Consider the following 20,927-nt stretch of genomic DNA (forward strand, 5'->3'; position numbering starts at 1 on the left):
GATACGGCTTTTGATGGTTATACATTGAAGATCCACCCATTACTCCCTCGCCCGACACAACTTGCACCCTTCAGTAACATTTTCCTAATGTCTGCCCAACAGCAATGCACTCTTGGCGATGGGGACTCTAGTCCTGCTATGCTAACTGTGACAATCTGTGGAGAATTCATCCTGTGAGAGCTCCGGCCCGGAGTCTCGCGGGAGAACGATTGCAAAGCGCGCAGGGAGGCGGAACGAAGACTGGAGCAGACCGGGTGAGTCGCACAGCCCAGCGCTCCTCCTGCTAAGAGACAAAGCAGCCTCCACGCACCAGCACCCAGCTGGCAACAGTGACTGGACTCCATGCTCACAGCATCACGTTCCCCAGGCTGCAGTTTACTCATAGACTGTGGTGTGCTGAGCAACACTAGTCGACATTATCCCAAAGTAGTGACACTAACTGCTTTGGGATAATGGTTGCCTGCAGACTCCGTGTCACAACTGTGAGTACTATGTTTGATACCTCAGTAAATGAAACACATCATCCCAGCTAAGTCTATTCATTGATCATTGAGCCACCACACAATCTTCTGTCCTTTTGCAGGGTGCCGGGAAGAGTGCCCTGTGTTACCATCCATGGTGCCCCCAGTTTTAAGCAGGAGACGTAGTCGCAGGATAGAAATGTGATTTTTATGCCATCTAGCATCTTTCATTTTCACATATTTACCTCTGCGTCACAAGGTGCTATAGGAATAAGCACTGACTCAGATCTTTTTAGTTCACAAGACTGCCTTTATTATTTTAGAGATTTCTCCAACTCTCGCCCCCTCTTCTTGGACGTTGCCTGACCGCCCAGCTCTCTTTTGCGGGTAGAGAACAGGAAAAACAAAAGAAATTCCCAAACTGCTCCTCAAGGGTTTGTTTCTTTTCCAGAGTTCAACTTGCCAGCAAAAACAAACAGTGACGGGAAACTCGAGGAGAGGAACTCTTTCCCTCAGTATGAGCGGGAGTCTGACAAACCTATCACAGCTCTCCCGGCTTCTCTGGATTCCGGGTTTATGGTCGGCATCACAGACTCCCTCCGCCGTTGCGCCACAAACCTCTGCTTTCACATGCTCTGTAAGCAACCTCGACTGCACTCTCTTCCTCCCAACCCCAAGGCGGGTTAGTAATATGGCTTCTCGCTCGCCGCAGGAGCACTCTCTTCTCTGTCCGAGCTCTCCCTCGATATGCCCACACGAACATCTCTGGCTCTTCTGTTTCCTGCACAGAGGAAAGAATCCATCAGTCTCGCCTCCTCTTTTCATTCCCCAGCAGACCCATCAATCAATCCCTTACAGTCTTGTCCATCCGCCCACTCGAACCCCATTGACTCGCTTCTCTGTGCTTCCTTCCCCCACTCCTGTGGGTCCATGCGTTCCCTCAGCTGGGTCTCTTTGTCCTTCGCCACTTCCTCACACTCTGCTATACCATATTAATCACAATTTATGAAACTGAAGCAATTTCTTTTATCTTATCCATTTTACCCTGTGCTGTTGGTTCGGTGTTGTTTCATTAGTTGAGCTCCACCTCATGTTTTCCATGCCTGTTCATTTCTTTAACTAGGTGGCACGTATGCTGTGCAAGCACACAGGCCGCCCATGCCTATGGGAGCCCTCGTTATAGGCTTCTATTATCTTTGCAGGGTGCACAATTTGCACTCTCCACTATTGTATATTGAAAATGGATTCTTGGCAAGTAAGAAATGTTGTGCACTGTGGAGAGATTTTAGAGATGGGGTGATGCAGTGCCTGGGCTTGAGGCAAAGGTTAAGTTTCGCAGTCCTGTGCTGGATTAGTTGAAGGGGGCGAAGGGAGGACTTAGGCAGATTGAGGACGAGGCTGTTGCAATAGTCCCGTTTTTGGGGGAAGTTGAGGAAAGGGAAATGCCTCTGAGGAGGTGCATCTGAAAGTGGGCCTACTTGACAAGGTCCGTGATGTGAGGAGAGAGAGGAATTTAAGGTGACACCAAGTTTTTTGGCCTCACAAGAGGGTGAGGGGAGGGGACCCATGGAGGAAGGCCAGAGAGTAGGAGGGAGCTGGGGTCCCAATGAGAAGGATCTCGGTTTTACTGGCATTAAGGCAGAGCTCGTTAGTAGTGCACCATGCCTGAATAGCAGTCATACAGTCAGGAATGAGAGAGGAAAAAGAGACAGTGGAAGAAAGCTTGAAGGAGAGTTGCGTGTCGTCAGCATAACACTGGAAGTGCTGAGAGAAGGCGGAGATCAAATGGGCCAGAGGGGCAATGTACATGTTGAAGAGCCACGGCATGGGGATAGTGCCCTAATGGACGCTGTGGCGAGTGTGATGAAGGAGAAAAGAGGACCCAATTGAACCCGGGATGGATGTTCAGAGAGGAAGGAAGTCAAGCAATCTAGTGCCAGGTGTGTGATGCCAAAGGTATCACAGAGCAGATTTGTAAGGGTGGCATGATTGACACTGTCAAATGCAGAGGTAAGATCAAGAAGGATGAGAACGGAAGGAGAGTTGGAATCGAGATTTGAGAGCAAGTCTTCATGGGTATTCAGTGGTGCAGTTTCCGTGCCTGTGGCTGCTCTACAGCCACACTGGTGGTTGTGGAGACAGCCAACAGATTCATTGTGATGGATCTGGGAGAGTACCAGCTTCTCCAAGAGTTTGCCCAGGAAGGGGGTAATGTAGGTAGGGCAGTAGTTGGCCCCGCATGAGGGGTCGGCAGATGGCTTTTTTAGGAGAAGGTGCAAAAGGGAGTGCTTGAGGGGAAGCGGGAAGGAGCCAGTGGCAAAGGAGTGATTGCTGAAAACAGCCTGGAGCGAGGGAGGCAATGTTGTCCGTAATAGTTCTGGGGGAGCAGGGGAGCACCTGTTTGGAGGAGACTTTCATGGAGCGATCTTAGCAATTACTGCACTGAACTCACTGAGGTTTGCTACAGAGCTTACATTCATGCGTATTATGAACTTTCTCCATCATGGGGTGTGGCATGGATTCACATCCGTTGTCAAGCCGGGAATCCTCGGTAAAAGAAAAAAGTTTTACTTTCACTAACAAACTGTCTTTCTCTTATAAACCAATCACTGAGCTCTGGTTCATACTGCCCCAGCCAATGACTGCCCTCTCCCTAAACCCCTCCTCTGGCAGACATCTTCAGATTTTTACAGCACCGTCAAGTGTTGGGAGTCCTTGTGTTTAGCTCCGAGAGCTGTTCTACATTTTAGTGCTTTTTCGGGTTAAAAGTTTCTATTTTTGCCAATTAGAGCCTGTGTGCTCTTTCATCTCTTTGACCGGCAAGCGTGGTCCGTTTGTCGGCGTCTTCAACGCCTCTCAAGGGCAAGAATAGTCTTCAGTTCTTCGAAGATTCCAGAAGGCCATCGGGCCTACACCGCACGCCGGACCATGTCGAAGGAGAAGGACAGAGTTTCTCTCTTCAAGTTCTGCTCCAACTGCTGATTGAGGTATGTGTTTGTGGAGTACAAACACTCCCAGTGCCTCTACTGCCTCCATCCGTATCACAAGGAAGCGGATTGTGAAATTTGCCTGGGATTTTCCAAACGCACATCAAGGATCAGCACAGTAGATTGGCACCTGGCTCAACGCCAAGACCTCTACCCCGTGTGGCAAACAGGGGCATGGCTTACCCAGAGCCGGCCGGTCCGAGGAGTGGGCTTCTAAGTCCTTTTAGGGCACTTCATCTGTGGGGGCCCAAGACAAGGCCAAGCACCGCATGTCCGTTTCTGTCGGGGGCGCCGTGCAAGTGGGTTCCAGGATGGGCAGGGCACGCTCTTCTTCGCCGTCTGCCTCTGTCTCAAGCCATCGTTCCAGCTCCTCGTAGAAGAGAAATCGGCTAACCCTGGGAAGCTGCAGGAGAAGCCGGAGAAAGCCAAGGCAGCGGGTAAGGTGTCCCACCTGCCGCTGAATACCCAGGTGGCCCATGAGAAGTCATCCTCGTCAATCAAGCTGGTGGTGGCCCCCCTCTTGAAGGTGAAAGGGGTTGACCCGATCCAGGGACCCTGCTGACGCCCCGAGTGGCCCTTCATCCCAGGCGGGAGGCTTTAGCCAAGCTGGTGGAGAAGACGCCAGACAACAGGATGCCGGCCCTGAGCCTGGCTCTGACCCCACAGGGGGAGAGGGTGGAGGTCTCCACAATGCTCCAGGGCACGGATATTTCTTCTTTGGATGAAGAGGACATGGTTTCCGTTCACACGGTCCCGGAGGACGTGGGAGACAACGGTGGAAACGCTGAGGGGGATGTTGAACTCGTTGAAGGAGGGCGACGCCCTGGAGCTAGCGAGGATGTAGGGGCTGGTCCCAGCAAACCTACTCCCCCTCCACCTCCCAGGGACCTGTCGCTGGACATCTTATTAACCCTCCACATGCTGGTGTCAGAGATCCAGAGGAGGACGCTGACGGCAGCAGGCCCCCCTTCGGCGAAGAAGAGGAAACGGCAACCCACGCCGACTCATGAACAGCCTAACATACCCTCCCCACCTAGAGATATGGGGACGGACATGGTGACAACAGTGTTTTTCCTGCAGCCGAGGATGTCTTCCCCCGGACAAAGTGTGCTCGTTCCACTCTATGATCGCCCGCGTGTCTGAGCTTTTCCAACTGACGCCGGAAGAGACCAGAAAAGAAGCTTTCCTTTACGGCACGCCGTTAGGCAAAGAGGCAGACCATTCTGGCCGTGCCTCTCTTGGAAGACGTTTGGGATGAGGGCCTGACTCTGCTGAAAAATCCCTCCTCAGCCCCGGTGAAAAGAGACAGGCTGGAGAAGAAATACTGGGTGCCGGAGTCCGCACCCAAGTGCCTGCGATTGCAGCCTTCCCCAGACTTGATTGTCTCGGCAGCTGCAAGGAAGAAGTCCTCAAATCCATTGTCAGCAGTGTCCGTTCCCCCGGACAGCGAGGGGAAGAAGTTGGATGGTGTGGGTAGAAAGGTGATCTACTCAGCGGTGACGACAGTCAAGGCGGCCAACACCCTGGTGATCCTGGCCAGATACGACAGGGAGCTATGGTACAAGATGGCCCCGCTGCTGGAATTCCTCCCCGACCGACAAACGGGTCGAGGCATTGGAAATCCTCCAAGAGGGTGAGGTGGCGTTGGACCATGCCATCACCGTGGCCCTGGACATCGCAGACAGTGTTCAGCCAGATGGGGAACAGCATCTGCCTCGGTCGTCGTGGCTGGTTGAAAGCCACCAACTTTCATCAGGATGTTCAGATGAGAGTCCTATCTCTTTGGGAAGCCCGTCGATGAATCGTTGCGGGACATCAAGACCGACACTGGGACGGCACGGGCCCCTGGCACACTGCAGCAACACCGGCCTTCCTTTTGTGCCTCAGGAGGCAGATCAGGAATATCGTCAAAGGCTTTCGGAGGGGGATTGTCCTCCTACCACCAACCCTCTCAGTCCACGACCCAGGAGGCCTACAGGGGTCGTTCCAAGGCTTTCAGAGTTGGCTGGAGTCGTCACTCCCAAGGCGGCATGCAGACCCCGAAGCAGGATTGAACTGGCCAGGACGTCAGGCCCCCTCCTAGGCACCCTGGTGTGTGGGATGTATTGACCCACTCCAATATGCTATGCAGCATCACCCTGCCAGTTATGGGGAAAGAAACAGCAACAATAGCGGCAAAACCCTTGTGCGTGCCAAAAACCTACAAAAACCGTGTGCTTGTCATGATGCCTACCTCTAAGGAGCCAGGCCGGGCCCAGCAACCCCAGAGGCAGACATCATTTTCCCCAGGGAAGTCTCAGCGGGCCCAAGTCGGGGCCCTTTGGACTCAGTCCTGGCGCCTTAGGCGCCAGGCTCATAGCGTACCCCAGTCCTGGCGCCTTAGGCGCCAGGCTCATAGAAGAGGATATGTGTTTAAGTGCTTGGGTGCACACTTACCTGATGCAGACCTTGCTGCTTCATCCAGGCCCTCTTGAGGCCTGAATGGGACTACTTAACCTGTAGGACTACTTCACCACCCGGGTGTGGTCGGGGAAGGATACATACCTGATTGGTGGAAGGATACATACCAGGAACTTCTTCCAAGGCTATTTAAACCCCACCCGAACAGCCACACATGCTTTGCGTTGTTCTGCACCTAGCAGCTGGACGCTCACCGTGTCAGCTCCTGCATCCTGACTTCAGCCACGCCTGCCAGCACCCTGGAAAACCTGCAAGGGGAGAAAGGAAGAGAATAGGAGAAGAAAAGCCCTTACCTGCTAAATCTGCATCCTGGAGTCATTTCTCCAACGGCCCTGAAAAGGAAGACATCATTTTAAAGGCATTTCGTTTCGATCGCTGCAGCGCTGCATTTTACTCACCTTTGCAAGGCGCTTCCATCTTCAGCAGCGATCTTCCGGATTCAGCTATGCCCCGGCGCCTAGAGGAAAAAAGACAAGAACAAAGGTGAGAGGGAGAAAAGGAATAAGGAAAGCTCAGTTTCCTTTTAAGTCTTACCTGTTGGATTATTCCCACTGCATTTCGGGTCCTGCCGCTTCCTGGCATCTCCGGACCCCGGCCCCTATGGGGAAAAAAGACAAAGACATTGAATGAGCGAATGCAAAGACATTACCTGAGCGCTCATCCAGAACTGTTTCACTTCGGGTCGGCGCCATATCTCCGGCACTCCGAACCCCGGCCCCTAAGGGGAAAAAGACATAAGCATTAGCGCTTGCTGCAATTAGACAACGAACATTATTATTAAGCTTGAACTTTTGAACAGAACTTTTACAGCGCCTTACCTGAACAGTCAAGCTTACCTGAACTCCCATCAATCCTCAATCCAGTGAAGTAACTGGGTTTCAACGCGCCCCTGCATCAGAAGCAGGATGGAGAGCTCATCCTTCCAAACCCTAAGGTGAGGCTTCACGGGAAATCGTGGAGGAGGTATCGTGGAGGGTTGGAAGGGAGTGGGAGGCTTGAACATTGTTCCACAGTTGGTAATACTCCCTTTTCACGCACAGGAGGGTATCCAACGAGCCAGGGAAGCCAGAATAGAGGGGCCCTTCCTGTCCATCTTCAGAGTTCTGCGCCTTCGACGGCGCGCCTCCGTGGGAACCAGGTGAGCGTTACAGAACGCGAAGCCTTACCACAATTTCTCACCTGGGCGCTATGGAGACTTCCGAGACAGATCAGCTGGCCCATCTTTTAGGGGAATTACGGGCAGAAGTGCACTCAGCCCGCCAGGAGACTAATGCTCTCAGAAGGGAACTAATCCTATCCAAGGAAAGAACTGATGATCTGGCCAAAAGGTTATTGCAGGGCCAGGCAGAGCACACTTCTTTACCTGTTTCCGGAGATATTTCTACAACAATGGGTTCGAATAACCCGGTACAAATCAATCTACCTGGACACATGCCTTTGGCCCCGCCGGAACGTTTTGCGGGGGATCCCAAGAAATATGCCGTTTTTATGAACCAATGCCGTTTACACTTTTTATGCAGGCCTGGGGCCTTCCCCAACGACCAGACCAAAGTAGCCTTTATACTATCTTACCTCAGTGGCTGTGCTGCCGATTGGTCTATTCCATTGGTAAATCAGGATGATCCCATTCTCCGGGATTTCCAGGGCTTCCAGGCCAGCATGGAAAGATTGTTCGCTCGACACTCGCAGGGACAGGCCCTTGACAACGAACTGCAATCCTTACGACAAGGTAATCAGGATCTTTTGTCCTATATCGCCACCTTTAATAGACTAGTTGTGGAAACCGGATGGCCTGAAAATAAAAGGATCACATTGTTTCATCGAGGCCTGCGCGGAGAGCTTAAAGATGTTATAGCTCAGATAGTAGATCCACCCCAGGCCTGCGCAGACTACATAGACTTAGTGGTTCAACTTGATCACAGACTTCAAAATAGAAAAGCAGATCGGCTCAAGTATGAAACCAGAGTACCTATCAAGACCCACGTTAACTCCAAGAGTACTGACGTTTCCGAACCTATGCAAATTGGCAGTGTTAAAGGACCATTAACGCAGAAGGAACGAGAGAGAAGGCGACAAATGCAACTTTGTCTGTATTGCGGAACTTCCGGTCACTTTCTTCAAAGTTGTCCAGTTAAACCACCCAAGAAGGTGGTTGGAGCCACTGATAACGAGTTATTGACACCTGGTTCGGGAAACGACCTAGCCCGACAAGCATAGGGGTCCGCTTGCCGAGCTTGAAAACAAACTCTTTGACCTCGCATTTTGTCATGCTAATGGTGCTTGTGAACCCAAAACAGCCTCAGCAGTTGCATGCTATAAAAGCATACATAGACAGTGGAGCTATTGGAAATTACATAGACCGTGAATTGGCTTCCAGGATTAAGCTTCCTCTCCGCCCGAAAGTAGCCCAAGATGTAATTACTACAGTTGATGGAACCGAAATAGCCTCAGGGCCTGTAACACATTCCACAGTTGAAATCACTCTGGTGGGTCAGGACGGACATCGGGAAGCAATCTTGTTTGATGTGATCAAGGCCCCACAATTTCAAGTACTTCTTGGAATCCCTTGGTTAGAAACACATAATCCGAGAATAGACTGGCGAGCAAAGAAGATAACTTTTCCTGATTGTGAACCAACCTGTTACCCAAGGAATCCAGCTATGGGCCTAGCCTCTGTAACTTCCACCCCTGTACAGCTACCATCTGAATACCAAGAATTCCAAGACGTTTTTCAGAAAGAGCAGGCTAACACCTTACCTCCCCATCGATCTTACGATTGCCAAATCGACTTGGTACCCAATGCACAACTACCTTGTAGTAGGATTTATGCTCTTACTGAACCTGAGAACCTGCATTTGCTCCAGTATTTAGATCAATACCTGGCCAATGGTTTCATTCGCCCATCAAAGTCACCAGTCTCTTCCGCTTTGTTCTTCGTACCTAAAAAGGAAGGAGACCTTAGGGCCTGTATTGACTACCGCGCCCTAAATCAGATAACGATTAAGAATCGTTACCCTTTGCCCCTGATACCTGAGCTTATCGACCAAGTAAAAGATGCTCGTGTGTACACCAAGCTAGATCTCCGAGGAGCTTACCACCTGGTACGTATAAAAGAGGGCGACGAGTGGAAGACTGCATTCCCCACCAAATTTGGGCTCTTCGAATATCAAGTAATGCCCTTCGGTTTGTGCAACGCACCTGCCGCCTTTCAGTACTTCATGAATGATGTTCTTCGGGAACTTATCGATGTTTGTGTCATTGTTTATATTGACGACATCCTGGTGTATTCCTCCTCAGAATCTGATCACAGAAACCATGTTAGGGCAGTTCTTGAGAAATTGCGCCAGCACAAATTATTTGCCAAGCTCGAAAAATGCGTTTTTCATACCACAGAAGTGGAGTTTCTCGGATTCATCCTGACACCTCAAGGAATCCGAATGGACTCGCGGAAAGTGGACGCCATTCTCAAATGGCCATCTCCTAGCTCTGTGAAGGGAGTGCAAAGCATGCTTGGCTTTGCCAATTTCTATCGAAGGTTCATCCCGGAATTTTCTCGAACTGTTCAACCCATCACAGCTCTCCTAAAGAAAAACAAACGCTTTGAATGGACTCTTGAGGCTGAACAAGCCTTTCAGGACCTGAAAACCAAATTCACCTCTGCACCTGTATTGAAGCACCCGCGCCCAGATCTCCCTTACATCGTGGAAACCGATGCATCCAGTTCGGCCATGGGAGCTGTCCTGTCGCAAAGAGACCCAGAAACTAACCAACTAAACTAACCAACTACACCCTGTAGCCTTTTGGTCCAGAAAATTCTCTCCACCTGAACTCAATTACGCAATTACCGACAAAGAACTACTGGCTATTAAATCAGCTTTCAAGGCTTGGCGTCACTATCTTCTCGGTGCAAGACACTCCATCACCGTAATTACGGACCACAGAAATTTGCAGTATTTAAAGACGGCCAAAGCTCAATCTTCGCGACAACTCCGATGGGCTTTATTCTTTGCGGAATTTGATTTTGTAATTACCTATCGCCCTGGCTGCAAGAATGGTAAGGCAGATGCCTTATCCCGGATAGGCATGGAAGAACCCAATTCGAGTTTAGAACCTGTGCCAATCATACCGGAACAAAGAATTCTGGGCTTGACTTCATTGCAAACCATTGAGGACATCCAAGCTCAAGTAAAACAGCTTTTTGACTTTTCTGCCTTACTGGAATGGAATCAAAAGGGTCCTCACTACACCGTTAAGGATGATTTACCCTACTTCCAAGAGCGGTTATTTCTGCCAAGTAAAGAATTGCAGGAACTTGTCATTACCTGTCATCATGAATCATTAATGGAAGGACAACCCGGTATCGCGAAAACAGAAGAAAAGATCAAACGCCACTTCTGGTGGCCTTCTTGGAGAAAAGACATAAAGTCATTTGTGTTGTCTTGCGGAATCTGTGCCCAAAATAAGAGTCAAAAGAAAAGACCAGCCGGCCTACTTCAACCTTTGGACATTCCACCAGCACCTTGGCACACCTTGTCAATGGACTTTATAACTGACCTGCCTCCTTGTGGTGGTTACAACACGATTCTCGTAATAGTGGATCTATTCTCCAAAATGGCCCATTTTATCCCTTTAAAAGGATTGCCGTCCACGTTGGCCAAGGAATTTATGGAAAATATAGTGCGGTTACATGGTTTCCCTTCCATATTAGTCTCAGACCGTGGAAGTCAATTTATCTCCCACTTTTGGAAGAAATGTTGCCAACTAGCACAAATAGACGTGCGGTTATCCACCAGCCACCACCCCCAGACCGACGGACAAACCGAGAGAACCAATCAGACTCTCGAGCAATATCTGCGGTGCATGTTACACCAATCCGAGTTGAATTGGAAGGACATCCTTTGGATTGCAGAATATGCATACAACAATTCAGTGCATTCTGGAACCGGACAGACTCCTTTTTATACCCTGTATGGTCACCATCCTCGGACCTCTGACCTAGATCCACCTCGGACCCTGGAGATGCCTGCAGTAAATCACCTACATTCCACAATAACCCAAGCCTTCAAAGAAGCTACAACCCACGTACAGCAAGCCAAGAAAAAGTATAAAGAAAACGCTGATTTGCACCGAAGTAAAACTCCTCCTTACCAAGTAGGAGATCAGGTATGGCTAGCAACTAAACATCTACCCCTCAAGGGTCAGCGAACTTTTAATCCCAGATTCATTGGGCCTTACCCCATCAAAGCTATTATCAACCCAGTGGCCTTTAAACTCGATTTACCATCCAACATGCGGATTCATCCCGTTTTTCACGCATCTCTTCTAAAACCAGTACAACCTGGAACCAGACTGTCTGAGCCCCCAGGCCCTGTCCAAATTGATGGAGAATTAGAATTCGAAGTGAAAGACATTTTAGATTCCAAGATAGTTAAGTCGAAACTCTTCTATCTTGTTGATTGGAAAGGATATGGACCTCAGGAAAGATCTTGGGAACCCAGTAACTATGTTCACGCACCACGATTAATTCAAAGATTCCATCGAAGATTCCTGCACAAACCAAAACCCCCGGAGGAAAAGACCTTGGGAGGGGCCTTGAGGGGGGGTACTGTCATGATGCCTACCTCTAAGGAGCCAGGCCGGGCCCAGCAACCCCAGGGGCAGACATCATTTTCCCCAGGGAAGTCTCAGCGGGCCCAAGTCGGGGTCCTTTGGACTCAGTCCTGGCGCCTTAGGCGCCAGGCTCATAGCGGACCCCAGTCCTGGCGCCTTAGGCGCCAGGCTCATAGAAGAGGATATGTGTTTAAGTGCTTGGGTGCACACTTACCTGATGCAGACCTTGCTGCTTCATCCAGGCCCTCTTGAGGCCTGAATGGGACTACTTAACCTGTAGGACTACTTCACCACCCGGGTGTGGTCGGGGAAGGATACATACCTGATTGGTGGAAGGATACATACCAGGAACTTCTTCCAAGGCTATTTAAACCCCACCCGAACAGCCACACATGCTTCGCGTTGTTCTGCACCTAGCAGCTGGACACTCACCGTGTCAGCTCCTGCATCCTGACTTCAGCCACGCCTGCCAGCACCCTGGAACACCTGCAAGGGGAGAAAGGAAGAGAATAGGAGAAGAAAAGCCCTTACCTGCTAAATCTGCATCCTGGAGTCATTTCTCCAACGGCCCTGAAAAGGAAGACATCATTTTAAAGGCATTTCGTTTCGATCGCTGCAGCGCTGCATTTTACTCACCTTTGCAAGGCGCTTCCATCTTCAGCAGCGATCTTCCGGATTCAGCTACGCCCCGGCGCCTAGAGGAAAAAAGACAAGAACAAAGGTGAGAGGGAGAAAAGGAATAAGGAAAGCTCAGTTTCCTTTTAAGTCTTACCTGTTGGATTATTCCCACTGCATTTCGGGTCCTGCCGCTTCCTGGCATCTCCGGACCCCGGCCCCTATGGGGAAAAAAGACAAAGACATTGAATGAGCGAATGCAAAGACATTACCTGAGCGCTCATCCAGAACTGTTTCACTTCGGGTCGGCGCCATATCTCCGGCACTCCGAACCCCGGCCCCTAAGGGGAAAAAGACATAAGCATTAGCGCTTGCTGCAATTAGACAACGAACATTATTATTAAGCTTGAACTTTTGAACAGAACTTTTACAGCGCCTTACCTGAACAGTCAAGCTTACCTGAACTCCCATCAATCCTCAATCCAGTGAAGTAACTGGGTTTCAACGCGCCCCTGCATCAGAAGCAGGATGGAGAGCTCATCCTTCCAAACCCTAAGGTGAGGCTTCACAGGAAATCGTGGAGGAGGTATCGTGGAGGGTTGGAAGGGAGTGGGAGGCTTGAGCATTGTTCCACAGTTGGTAATACTCCCTTTTCACGCACAGGAGGGTATCCAACGAGCCAGGGAAGCCAGAATAGAGGGGCCCTTCCTGTCCATCTTCAGAGTTCTGCGCCTTCGACGCCGCGCCTCCGTGGGAACCAGGTGAGCGTTACAGTGCTTCAGCACACAAAAAGAGGGATGCACAACCTGCCACCCATGGTACATGTGCGGTGGAATAGAGCACACCCTGCAGAAAGGTGCCAGTGGACTTCATGACCAGCTAACAGAGTGCAGATAGAAAAGCAGCACTTTGCAATCGAAACCCCAAAATATGCCTACAAATGATATTTGCTTTGTTGCCAAAAAAACTCCAAAATGCCCATAACACAACACTTTTCAACATTCACAATCTTGCCTGGTGCTAACATTCATGTATCAGATGAAGCATTGTGAAACATACAAAGTCTGTGAACTGACAACCTCTATGCCAAAATCTGGGTGCAGTACCCGGGGCTACCTGAATTACAGCTGTCAGAGGAGTACTGAGGAAACTTAAAATGACCTAAAACTCAAAAGTCTACTGAATTAACAAACATAAACAGGATTGTTGCCAAAAAGGAATACAGTGTTTAGTTGTGTATTTCCCACAGATTTGAAGGCCAAGAAAGAAATGTATTTATGTTTGAAGTAACAAATTTGGTTTTTGCTGGGTTTAAGAAGTTAATTAGCTTGGCTGAAGGTGCAAGAAATGGAAAAGCAGGTTTGTCTCCCAGATGGAGGGCCTTCCTCTCAGCAGAAACTCACTGGGAGGTGTTAATTGCAGGTTAGAACAAAATCTTGTCCACAGAAAGCAAAGGAACAATGAAAAGCCTTTCAGCCCAGGAAGCTGAGCTGTGAAGGCAGTCGTAAACTCTCTTGGAAGGAGACTCCCCCAATGGCGGGGATGCACTGGACTCCCCGGAGAGACAAACGGGTGGAGCCAAGTGACCCTCTGCTGTTAAGAATGAACAATGAACATTTTTTAAAAGACCAATAACTTGTTATTCAAAGAGGTGAAAAATATAAAAAGGACAGAGTTGTTAATTTAATTTTTGGCGGCACGCGTGAAGAGGTGTTAGAACTGTGTGACATGCTATGGACAGGAATGGCAGTACAAGTGGTTTTATGCAAAATATATTAATGTTAGAATTGTGAAAATGTATACTCACATTCCTATGTGAAACACACACATTTGTGGAAAGTTGCCTAACATTTGGAGATTGTGTTTATAGCGAAAAGGACAAAATTCTGTAGAAAGTTGAGACAAAATCCCACAGCTACAGGGTTTTGAGGAATAGCTTCTATGAAAAATATGGCATCTTTGTGTGTGATATGTTTAAAGGTGATCAATGTAGAAATGTACATTTAGTATCAAATCCGATTTTGAGACCAGTGGCTAAAGGGAGGTCTCTGAGGGTTGTAAAGCAAATCATAAAATGTGACCTCATCCGGCCTTGATCTAATCACTCAAATTGCAAGGCGGAGATGAAGTTTGGTGCTATCCCAGCTCACAGGGGCAAGCTTAGCAAAGCCGGCCCACACTCCCCCTTTGTGATGTCATTCTCCTTTGTGATGTCATTCTATAGCATAAATAGAGACAGCTGACAACACGTAGGGACTCACAGATCCACTCACTTTCCTGATTCCGGCAAAGCACTCTGATCCAGCATCCTACATCCAGCTGTAATATTCTTCCAGATCCAGATGCCAAAACTCTTGCCAGCAATAGAGAGCTAAGTATTTCTAGCAAGGCCCACATCCTCAAATGTATTCTCTCCACTCAGTATTGCACTGTGTGGTTTGAAAAGGCCTTTTGAACCAGTATCCGGAAATCCTCTGGCTTGCCACCGCTAGGCTTGCCTTAGGAACTCGCAGTCCAGCTGATTAAAATACTCACAGAGTAGGAGGGCAGATCCTGTGCAAATCCGGCGACCGGCATAGCTGATCCAGTACCGTGCCTGATATGCTGTCTTTCCTAGACCAGACCCCTTTGACCAGAGCTGACGGTCCATTTAAAAAAAACGTATCCTGTGAGTATTAATAGGAAGAACTGTGGCCCATAGTATATTTGCATTGTCTTATCCCTATCTCAAACCCGTCCTATCTTTCATTGAGAACCAGTATTGTTAGAACCATCTTTGCGCTGACCCTTTTCTCATCTGAAGAAGTCCAGTTTCCTTTGCAGGCGGGTCACCCTGATCAAGTGACTGTAAGATCCCTGTGTGGTATTTGCTTTTTCATAGTCATCCTCTAGTGTAAGCAAACCCATTTGTCATTTTCAAAAGTGCATTTCTGTTTTCCATTCTCGCGCCTATCTCGCAAAAACGACATTTACTAAAACCTCTATAACTCCCTCAGTTTTTGTGATAGAAATTTCAACTCCTATGTGTACCTAACGTGCATAGCTATCCTTGGAACCCAAAAGCATTTCAAAACGGATATCGCGCACGGAAAGGTTTGCTGCGATTTAAAAAATCTGAAAGGTTTACACGGTGAAATAGCTCTAAACTGCTTCCGACTTGGACGTTAAGATTTCAAATGTTTTCGTTGGACTAAATCATTGCTTGTGATTGTGTGCAGCTGTTCAAAGCAGCTCCCATAAGAATTTACAACAATTTAAGTATTTTTGACCATATTTGGTGTTTTTGCCCAGTCAATTCTAAAGACAATTGTAAAAGCCATTCTTACAGCTGAAAAAGTCAATTCCGTCTTTCTCTGGTGTTTTACTGGGGGAATGTGGGACTGATATTCTGTTTGATTTGTGCTATCCCTGAATACCTGCTCTCTCCTCCCATCTCTTTACATTGTCTATTGGGGGTTGAGGGGTGTTACAGGGGGAACCTCCATTCATAGTGCCATCTTATCTGTCCAAACCAACACAAAAGTATTATTTTCTGTGCTGCATCTGTTTTGCTCCTTATTTATTCCTAGGGTGTTAAAGATATTCTTCTGTGTTCTGTCACCCCATTGGTGATTGTTGTTTATCTATTAAAACATATTTTGATTACATTTTAAATACATAAATAAATATTTACCTTTGCAACCTTGCCTGATTCCTGGTTCAGTGTGACAGGGGGGGGGGGTGGAGCAGGAGAATGGTGTGATATGAGTGGTATATCGTTCAGAATATTGAATTTATAGACACAAATAAATAAGGGTTTCAGTTGTGCACTACATGCTGGGCTTTGACTTGGGTGTGTGCTGGATTGAAATCACTTACAGCTGGCGGGCTTTGTCAGCGAGTGGGAAAGATCTCCACCGACTGATGGGTGCTGGATGCTCTCGCCCATGGAACACTGTAGAATTCCAGCAGAAGTGCCTGTGGAGAGCACCGGTGGGCCGGCAGCAGCAGCACATCCCTCAGCTCCTGCAGGAGGTATGGGCCATGCTACAAAAAGGGGCAATTGAGCTAGTTCCATCCAAAGCGACTCTGGGGCTCCGGAGTCTACTCCAGATACTTCTTGGTAAAGAAGAAGATTGGGGGCTGGAGGCCCATTCTCGACCTGCAATGACTCAACAAGTACATCAAGTCCTAAAAATTAAGGATGGTCACGTTGCAGCGCGTACTCGGCCAACTGGAGGAAGGGGACTTCCTGTTGTCGCTGGATCTGGAGGACACTTACTTCCACGTCCCTATTCATGAAAAACATCGAAGTTTCCTACACTTCGTCGTACAGGGAAAGCACTACCAGTTCAAGGCCCTTCCCTTCGGACTGAAGTTGGCACCCAGGGTGTTTACGAAGTGCTTGGCACCAGTAGCGGCCCATCTGCGTCTAGAAGGGATAGATGTTTCCCCTTACCTCAACGACAGGCTCATCCGGGCCAAGTCCAGGGAGCTCGCTGTCGATCACACAGACAGGACCGTCTGGCTGCTGACGGATCTTGGGTTCTCCGTGAACTATCCAAAGTCCTGCTTGATTCCATCGCAGAACGCGCTGTTCCTGGGGTCTAGGCTCAACACGGTCTCCTGCCTGGCGACCCCCTTAGAAGAAAGTATAAAGTCCATCCTAGGCAAAGTGCAACAACTGTTGACACTGAAGACCGTCACTGTACGGACCATCAAGTCGCTGCTCAGCATGATGTCGTCGTGCATATACCTGATCAGGCTCTCCAGGTTGCAGATGCGACCCCTTCAGGAATTCATGGACTCTCGGTGGATCCAGCTGTCCGGAAGCTTCGCAAGCAAGATTGTTCTCGACGAGGAGTGCCGTAGAGCGATAAGGTCTTGGGGCGTGCGCTCCAACTTCGCCAGGGGCACAGATTTCCAGAGCTCCCCATACCAGGATATGGTCACCATGGATGCTTCCTTGGGGGGCTGGGGAGCCCACACCGGATGTCTCCATGCCAGAGACCTGTGGCTACCGGAGGAGTAGGCTCTCCACATCAATGTCCTGGAACTATGAGTAGTGTTTGGCCCCTCAAGTCATTCCTCCCATCCCTCAAGGGCAAGGTGGCGAGGGTCTTCACGGAAAATACCATGATGTTGTTCTACATCAGGAAGCAAGGGGGTACCAGATCCATCCTCAGCGGTCTCCAGAGAGACGTAGGACTTGTGGCACTGGGCCATTACCCACAACATGTTCCTCATTCCTTTTCACCTGGCGGGAGTCAAGAACACGATCGCAGACTCCCTCAGCAGGGAGCTTCGCTCCTGCCACGAGTGTGAACTTTGGCAGGATGAAGTGGACAGTCTCTTCCTCAGGTGGGGACGACCCCAGGTCGACCTGTTTGCGACGGTGACAAATTCAAAATGCTAGAGGTTCGCCAGCAGGTTCCATCATCCGAACATCACGGGGGACGTGTTCTCCTTCCCATGGGAAGGCCTGTTCCTGTATCCATTCCCTCCGTTGCCTCTCCTACTGTGAGTCATCAATCGACTCAAACAATGCTGGTGCAAGATGATCCTCATCGCCCCGGCGTGGCCGAGGCAGATTTGGTACCCAAACTTTCTCAGCCTGTCAACGTCGCCTCCGTTCAAGCTGCCAGTGGTCGCAGACCTGCTCATCAGAGAAGGAGGCGCAATCCTACATCATGACCCAGGATCACTGAACCTGACGGCTTGGCTCCTGCACCCTTGCAGTTCGGCGGATATGAGCTGGCGGTTGACTGCAGGGAGGTCCTTGCCAGGGCTAGGTCGTCGTCGACTCTTAAATGCTACAGGCACAAGTGGAAGCATTTTGCAACGTGGTGCCGGACACAGAAGATCAGCCCTCTGAGGGTCACAGCCCCACAGATCCTTCTGTACTTGTCCTTGGCCAAGGCGGGGCTGGTGCACAACTCCGTCAAAGTGCATTTTGCGGCTATCTCCCGCTACACTATGTCCCTGGAACGTTCTTCTCTCGGGTCACACCGTCTGGTTAAGGAGTTTCTCAAAGGACTGTTTCGGACGTTCACATCGGTTAAGGCGCATGCCGCGGCGTGGGAACTCGATGTGGTTCTGACGAGGCCCATGGGAGCCCCTTTCGAGACTATGCATCAAGCCCCTCTCAAGTACCTCTCGTGGAAGACGGTTTTCCTCATGACCATCACCTCTGCCAGGAGGTGGGTGAGATCCAGGCCCGGTCCTGCAGGCAGCCTTATCTGACTTTCCACAACACGAGGGTGGTGCTGCGGACGCACCCCTACTTCATGCCAAAGGTCCTGTCGGAATTCCATCTCAACAAGCCTTTGGTGCTGCCTGTATTTATTCCGAGGCCTTTGTCACCGGCTGAAAGGACTTTGCATTCGCTGAATGTTGCGCGTGCTTATTACAATTTAAATAGTACTCACGATTGTCCGGAACAGCAGATTAGCAGAAGAGGTTCCGATGCAGTGGGTGTGCCCCCAAAGGTGTTCAGAGGCCAGAAACTGGACTCAGTGCTCCCCGGGGGGGCAGCACCCTTGGGAAACCCTCGTGGGGAAGAAAACCCAAAGTCAATTCCTGGAAGATGGTGAGTCCAACCAAAGTCCAATGGTTTATGTCGTAGAATAACGGTAAATTCAGCAGGCTGTAGTGGACGATTGGATCCAGGAGTAGAGCAAGAAGATGTAGTCCTGCTTGGTTTGACGGAAGTGTAAACACACGCAGGTAAGAGTGGCAGACACTGGTAAGAGCCCGGCAGGACTCCACGCCGGATCGTAGCCAGACCGGAATGGAGAAGAGGAAGAAACGAAGGAGGAATAATTGAAGTAAGTGAAAGGAAACAAAAAGACTGGGATGATCCAAAAACAGAAGTAACAGAGGAGGAGGAAGAAAAGGAACTCAGGATGCTAAGGTAACAGGAATAATCCAAGGAGTGAAACAGATCAGAAGGTGCGCAGAACGCGAAAGGATAGGGTAAGAGAGTACATCGAAAAGTATCAGGAAACAAGGTGGCTGGAACGCAGAGGAAAACACAGGCAAAGCGCTGTGCAGCGAACAGAAGTGACGCATTTTACCTGACCATAGAGATGAAAGATAAAGAATAGTAAGATGCTGTTGCCATGTTAGAAAAAGAATAGAGCTGCAAGCGGTTTGTGGAGATGACGCCGAGAAGGTGCCATCTTGAGTTCCATTGTTGGTAACGTGAATGGCACTTTCTCCACTTCCTCCAGGAATGTTGAGCTGAATTCCTGACAGTATGCCCTCCCCGTGGGGTTAGTGGCCCAGGTTTCCAGGGGTGAGAGCGATGAAATTTGTTTACCAACCTTGAGGCATGAACTGAAGAAACAGATTCCCAAGTCCGGTCTGAAGGGTTGTAACTCTTCCAATCTATAAGGTACTGTAGTGTACCATGATGGTATCTGGAATCGGATATAGCAGCTACTTTGTATTCTGGACCTTCTTGAGTGTCAACTGGAGGGGGAGTATGATTGAAGCCCCTATTGAATCTGTCTAATACTTGTGTTTTGAGTTGGGAAACATGAAAAACATTATGAATCCGATGCCAGGACGGAGGAAGCCGTAATCTATATGCCACCTTCCCTATGGCCTCAATGATGGGAAAAGGGCCGAAGTATTTGGGAGATAGCTTCGATGGTACCAAATGCTTTGGAAGGTATTTAGAGGAAAGCCATACCAGATCCTTGGGTTTGTAAGTGGGTTCCTGTAAGCGTTTCTTATTGGCTTGTTGTTTAACTCTGTTTCTGGTTTCTGAAAGGTCTGCAAGAGCGGTAGAGTGTCCCTTCTGAATATCAGAGACCATTGCGTCTACTGCTGGGACTTAAGTAGATTTAGGAGCTATTGTAGGGAAACTGGAGGGATGGAATCCATATGTGCATAGAAAAGGTGTCATCTGGATGGCTGTGTGAAAAGAATTGTTATATACGAATTCTGCATACGGTAGTTTTATGCTCCAATTGTCTTGAGCTGCTGAAACAAAACAACGTATATATTGCTCCAGAGATTGATTTGATCTCTCGGTTTGTCCATTGGATTGTGGGTGATACCCTGATGTGAGGTTTCGTTGTATACCCAAGGTTTTGTATAGTGTTCTCCAAAGAGAGGAAATATATTGAAGGCCTCTGTCAGATATGATGTTGTTAGGAAGTCCATGAAGACGGAAAATCGTTTGCCGGAAACAAGAAGCCATTTGAGCTGCTGAAGGCAATCGATTCATGGGAATAAAATGAGCTAGTTTAGTCAGTGTCTATGGTCACCATGATGGTTGTCTTGTGAGAGTAGGGTGTTAATTCCACAATAAAGTCTGTAGATATGCTCTCCCATGGCCGAGTAGGAAGCTTAGGTTGAACCAACTTCCCTGTGGGCAAGCGCCTGGGAACCTTCGATTGTTGGCAGACGGAGCAAGAGGATACATAATCCTTGACGTCGTGTGGTAATCCAGGCCACCAAAAATGTCTATTGATGAGTTCCAACGTGGTATTAACTCCTCTATGTCCTGCGGTCTTATGGTCGTGACACATTCTTGGAGTTCCTTCAGGAATGTACAGCTGGTTTCCACAGAAATATAGTCCGTCTTCCATTCTCAGGTCGTGATCACTTATTTCCGTATGAGGCAAAACGTGACTCAGTTTTCGTATCGTTTAAAGATATGATGATACAAAGTAGAGAAAAGTTGCGTGTGGCCACATCTTTTCCGGGAGTAAAGGTGGTGTATTGTGGGAACTTCTTGAAAGGGCATCAGCAATTTGGTTATTGGTTCCAGGAATGTACGTGAGAACAAAATCATAGGAGGAAA

At 49.0% G+C, this 20,927-nt stretch overlaps 1 protein-coding gene across 2 annotated transcripts in view; it reads left to right on the forward strand.

Annotated features, from left to right (window-relative positions):
* The window catches only part of LOC138569737 (uncharacterized), a 117,820-nt gene that overhangs the window by 196 nt on the left and 96,697 nt on the right, over positions 1-20,927 (forward strand). The window lies entirely within an intron of this gene.

Source organism: Ambystoma mexicanum, chromosome 2q (assembly GCF_040938575.1).
Source record: "Ambystoma mexicanum isolate Mex_15411 chromosome 2q, UKY_AmexF1_1, whole genome shotgun sequence".
NCBI lineage: Eukaryota > Metazoa > Chordata > Amphibia > Caudata > Ambystomatidae > Ambystoma > Ambystoma mexicanum.